The 6,062-nt window shown below is 35.9% G+C and overlaps 1 protein-coding gene across 4 annotated transcripts in view; it reads left to right on the forward strand.

Annotated features, from left to right (window-relative positions):
• LOC117225690 (protein couch potato) overlaps positions 1-6,062 on the forward strand; it is a 319,388-nt gene that overhangs the window by 288,859 nt on the left and 24,467 nt on the right. The window contains exon 9 of one of the 4 annotated variants that reach the window (XR_013033975.1): positions 4,689-4,774. The exons of the other annotated variants lie outside the window; for them this stretch is intronic. The gene's annotated coding sequence lies outside the window, so the exon portion shown is untranslated. The remainder of the gene's footprint in view (positions 1-4,688; positions 4,775-6,062) is intronic. 4 annotated transcript variants of the gene reach the window in all.

Genomic DNA, 6,062 nt, shown 5'->3' on the forward strand with positions numbered 1-6,062 from the left:
CGCATTGCTAAAGATTCCACCGTTCCATATTTTACCGCGTTTTCCTACATTGTGATTTCCTTTTGTTATTCGTTTGCTCCTTAAACAAAAGGATCGAATTCTTTTTTAGGGGAAAGTTTATAATCATCAATATCTAGAAAGTATTCGAGAGCTACCTGAAAACTGAATATTTTTGCGAGACCTGTATCATAATGAAAGTATGTACATGTATAACAATTGACAGATATTTATTCACAATAAACTTACAATAATTAATTTATTATTAGTTAGCAATAAATTAACAATAATTAATAATATTTAACTATCACACATTTGACTGCGTGCTCCTTTACACTCATTTTTATTCGTTTGTATTTATTTCGCCCGCAAAATGGCCAACGTCATTTTCATCATAATAAAAGCACATACCGATCGACATGTATCGATCGAACGATGTCCCTCGTCAGCTCGGAAGCGTCAAAAGCAGAAAGTAGCCTCTCAGGCAAGGCTAACTTTGAGATCTACTCCGAACGGAAGCGTGTAACTGTAACTGTTACACTGGCCGACCTTCTCCTCACCGAAATAATTAGAAGATCAATAATCAATCTGCTCGGATGGATGGGAAAGGGGCTGGGAGGAGGGGACGGGGGTCTAGAGAGACGAAAAACGTCGTCTGCAAACGTAGAAATATGCTAATGCCACGTCACGCGAAATCACGTGAAATCGTGGGAAAAATAATACGTGAAATCTGTCGACACGTGACAATATACAGAGTGGACCACGCAACTTGTGCACAAATTTTGTATACAAAAGACGCATGGTTTGAAGGGTCACATTATGTAGTGCATTTATTTTTTTATAGATGGAGGTTTTTCGGAGATTTGAAGGTCAACTTTGTTTTTTTTCAAATAGATTACTATATTTTTCACATCGAAGTATCGAAGAACATCGAATTCTGAGTGAACAAATATTGACCTTTATTAGCCCTAAACCTAATAGCTAACGAGTAATTTCACTTTATTTCTTGAAAATTTTCTTCGCGTAATACAATCAAGCAGAATTCAATATTCAAATTACTCAGAATTCAATATTCTTCCATATTTTGATGTAAAAAATATGGTAATCTATTTAAGAAGGCAAAGTTGACCTTCAAATCTCCGAAACGCCTTCATCTATAAAAAAAGATGAATTCACTACACAACGCGCCCCTTCAAACCATGCATCTTTTGTGTACAAAATCTTTTCGTGCGACGCAGATTTTTGAAGTTGTAAGAGGTGCACAAGTTGCGCGGACCCACCCTGTATGAACAGGGCGACATGATGCTGAACTGTTTTTAACAGATTCGCATCAATAAGAATACATCGGCTCACACGATTTCACGTCGTTTCACGTGATTCACGCGGCATTAGTATATTTCTACCTTAATTGACCTCGCTGTGCAAAGAGTCTTTTTGGCAGCATGACACCATAGTATTCCGGACGTGGCTGCTGAAGGAATGCCCAGCGTATTAGAAAGCTTGTCTTCTTCAACTTCCGCCGTGAATAAACCGACACCACCGTCCCGCATTTTCTTTCGTTCCTTCCCAGCGACCAAAGATCCGCTCCTCCCCCGCGCCCTCCGCCCCGCATCCCCACTTTCCGACCGAAAGCCCGTGAAAGAGAGCTTTTCAGTCCGGACGCAGCCACGGCCTAATGAGGTACGTAAATTACTCAATGGCAAAGCGTCTCCTCTCCTCAGCCGCGGGAAGAACCTCATTCGGAGAAAGGGACAAATGTAGGTTGTCTCTTCATCCTCCCTTACACAATGCTGGAATTCATTAACGCGCTTCTTGCCGCGAACCGGCCCGGTAACTCGCGGACAATTAGAAGAAAATTAAAATGAAAGGTAGACGTTCGATGTTCATTTACTTTCATTATTCGCGTTTACCTCTCTTGCTGCCTCGCGAAACGGAGCCACCGATTGCTCGACTTCGAACTTTACAGCCGTGGACAGGATCCGAGAATCTTGGGATCCGAGGAATCATATTTAGGTTGCCGTTTTCACGCGTTTGCGGCGATGGCGCCTAAATTCTGCCGTTGGTGTTTTATATGCGAAATTTTGATTAGAAAAATGAACTTCTGTTTTGTGCGCGTTCGGTACGTGTTACCTTGAAAACGGGTTAAACCGATTGAAAACGGTTGCGATATCGGTGACGGTTCTTGAGCATATTTCACAGTTTGGATATATTTTCTTCGGATTTTTCATTACTCGGCATTGTTTAACCCTTTGGAGTCTATCGGGACATATGTGTCCCAGCTATTTCGTACGCCTATTAGGAGAAATGAATCCCATTTTTCCACAATACATGAATATACCAGTCTCTTAGAATGCATACCACGAACATATCTGTTTGCATGTCCCAGCCCTTGGCGTCTGAAAGGGATAATAAAATCAACATTTCTTGTTATTAGGATCTGCATGTACGTAAAGCTGACTTCAGACTATATTGACTTCAGATATAACGTAAATTAACGAAAAATAAATCAGACTCCAAAGAGTTAACCGTTGGATGTGCGACGGGATACCAGGATAGCCATACAATTTTTCCTTTAGTAATCTGTAGTAAATCTTCACAAAATCATAATTAATACGTTCAATGCGTAAGTCACGTATGGGTGAAATTAATTTTTAACTAGATTCTCGAAATTCATTTTTATTGTAACATATTGAACAAATCGAATGTTACTAGGATTTGTAGAATACAGAATAGCTGAACTAATATTTCCTGTGGAAAATTTTCACTTTCTAGTTTGTTCACTTTCTAGTGAATTTTTCGAGTTGATATTCGGCACTTGACGCGTTAACGTGTCAAAATTTATATAAAATATTTTAAATTTCTGAGCTTGAAATATTACGAATATTTTGGTCGTGCAAGCAAGGGTTGAGTGGTGTGGATAGAATGTTCAGAGCATATCTTTCTTTTTCTTTGTAGTCATTGTTCGAATAACATAGTAGATATCAATTCGTGTTGCATTGCGTGTATATAAATATTGAAGGCTCAAATTGAAGAATACATCACGTTACATCGCACTTTTTAAATTATTATGAATACTATGTTCAATTTCCAAACTTGAAAGTAAGCTCAAGGCAGATCATCGATCGACATGAAATTCTTTCTGCATAATCTTCGTGGGCTATTTTAATACACCGTAAATTTCATACTATGACATAGGTAAAGAATTGTTGAGAAATATGGGAATCTGCGGGATGTCAAATAAATCACAGAAAAATGGGGGTCTGCATTCAGAGTTATTCAGCGCATTTCATGAAACATGCTCGATTTAATTCCATCGATTGAAACAGTATTTAAAAGTTTTTCACAAAATTGAACTGAAGTGCTCTCTTGCCATTGTATAAACAAGCATTTTCGTTTCCCGTCGTATTCTTTCATGATCGAGATCGATTACTTTGTTAAGAGATTAGCTGATGCGGTCTGTGTCTCTTCTACCGCTTATTTTTTTTTAAAGAACAATCGGTTCCTTTTATTGTCAAAATAATTATATATACACGTATTCATTATACATATTTTTACGGATGAATGTAGCACAATAGCGAGTAAAGTTTGAAGTCGAACAATTCAAATTGTTTCCGTGACAGAGGAGCTAACAGAGAAAATAATTCATAACGTCGATTACGTATTCGTCGTATTGACGGCGGTAGGAAAAATGATATATAGAAAAATTTTTTTCGGAATAAGGCATTCCACATACTGGGTGTTTCAGAGAAACAGAAATTTCTGAAGGACATAGACAATCCTATTTTCTTAAATGTATTCTTAAGTAGAATTACATTTATATTTAAATATATATTACGTTTTCGAAAAGTTCATATTACATATATATTTAAATATATGTATATATTGTGTTAAGTTTATATTTAAATATATATTGTATTAAAAGTATATTTAAGTATAACACATTCTTTTCTACTATTAAACTTTATTTGACTTATAATACTTATATACAAAAACTCTATTATATTGAGTTTCAACGTAGTTGCGTTATTAATAATAAGAGAATTTGTATATAAAAATAGACGTAATAATGAGAACTCCTTACAAAAGGTTTCATAATACAACAGTAAAACGGTTAGGCTAAAATAATGAATACTGACGAAAATTGAAACAATTCATTTGAAATTGTTATTCAAAGAAAAATTTTCAAACATTTTTTTGATGTAACATAGTCATTTAGAAAACTATTAATAAGTTTCAAACAGGTAATGTGTTGCTAAACGTGTTACAAAATCAGCGATCTCATTTCGTATTTTACACTCTTATGTTTTTTAGTATAAAATTTAATGTCAAGGTTATTTTCACTTTAAATGTATCTTACCCAAAAAGTCACAAATAAGAAATATAGTTTCGAACAATCGAGATATCTTTCGTGTATTCTTACATGTTGAATACTTTCTATACAATAATATTTAATTTATTGTACAGTTTGTGCTACAAAATTTCTAAAACGCAAGAGAACACTCTTGTACCAATAATTATTAACACTTTACCTATCAGAAACATATCGATAGGCATTTCAGTGGCTATACAATATGAAATTGCTACTGCAATCGTTTCAGAAATCTTTAGTTCTGAATCGTAGACTTTTAAAAACTGTTAAATAATCGTCGTTAGGTAATGTGTTAATGGTGTTTCTGTTTTATTTTTACCAGAAGGAACCTTTCGTGAGTGACTGTTGATATTGCTTTTGAAATACAAAGTGAAAAATCTATCTGGCCGGAAACTTTTGCATGCCACTGTACGTATGCATTATTTATCCATGTAATGTAAAACACCCTGTACGATTCAAACGCATCTTATTTTACGTTTCATTTCGTTTATCGTATATCCACGAAAGTGTTCGTTCACAGAGAAGTCATCGCGTTTCAGTTTTAATTTCATTTTCGTTGGTCTTTTGGTGAGATTTTGTCGTAGGTACACCTGATTATTATTTTGACGGTTAACACTTTGACTGCCACGTCTACGATCTCAAAAAAGAAATAAGCATTTTTGTACAGTATTATATTAAGTTGAAGTACTTTCTTTAATTAAATTGAAATTGGAAAAGTTATTTCACGTCAATTACTTTCTCAACGTTCGGCACATTTCACGGATCCTAATCAAATTCGGGAGATAATTTACGTTACTAGCGTGAAACATACGAGTGACGTGGCAGTCGCAAGTGTTCATGTTAACAAATCTCACCGTAATCGTGTTAAATGATTGAAATAAAATTATTAAATTGGACATACATTGTTCTTGTGTACGAATGCTTTTGCTGGCCACTGCATTTATTTACATACATCTATATACGTATAATACGTTAGTTCGCCACTCCTGTGTTCTGAAACACCCTGTATGCGCGTGCAAATATAAAGGAATCCAAAAAGTTATAGAATCGGTCGATTCGATGACAGGGGATTGCTTTCATTCGCGATCCGCGATAATCCTCGGCGCTGACAACTCTCTACTAGACAGTTTTCCTCGGGATTGTAAATCAGAGGTATCGCGAACAAAACCCCGTGAAATTGATGGAATGGAGACAAACGAGGCGCGATGAGCGATCGAACGCTCCTTTCATACGTCGTTCATCCGTTTCGATTTCACGGTGAACGAAAGCCGATATGTACATTCAGTTCAGGCCGTCGTCATTGGAAACAAACTCGAGACATTTTTACCGTGGAAATATTAATTTTCTCTGTTTTCACTTACGCTTGGTTTTCCTTCGATGCTCGAAAATCACAGAGATGGTCGAAAGAAATTTGAGAACGTCGTTATTGGAATAAATATGATCATCCGTGGAACGATTGCAATTTGATGATAATCCGTGATAACCAATTTCACGATCGATCGATGAGAATGTTTGTAAAATTAACACGTTGCCTACCATCATCGCGCATGTGACGTACGTGACACATCCACGATCTTATTGTTTATTACAGAAGTCAGACCTGGGCAAATTTTACTCGAAGGGAAAATAAGAAATAATTATTTGAAATAATTTATTTCGAAATGATCCATTTGAAATAATAGAAATTTCAAGCATT

Source organism: Megalopta genalis, chromosome 8 (assembly GCF_051020955.1).
Source record: "Megalopta genalis isolate 19385.01 chromosome 8, iyMegGena1_principal, whole genome shotgun sequence".
Classification (NCBI taxonomy): Eukaryota; Metazoa; Arthropoda; class Insecta; order Hymenoptera; family Halictidae; genus Megalopta; species Megalopta genalis.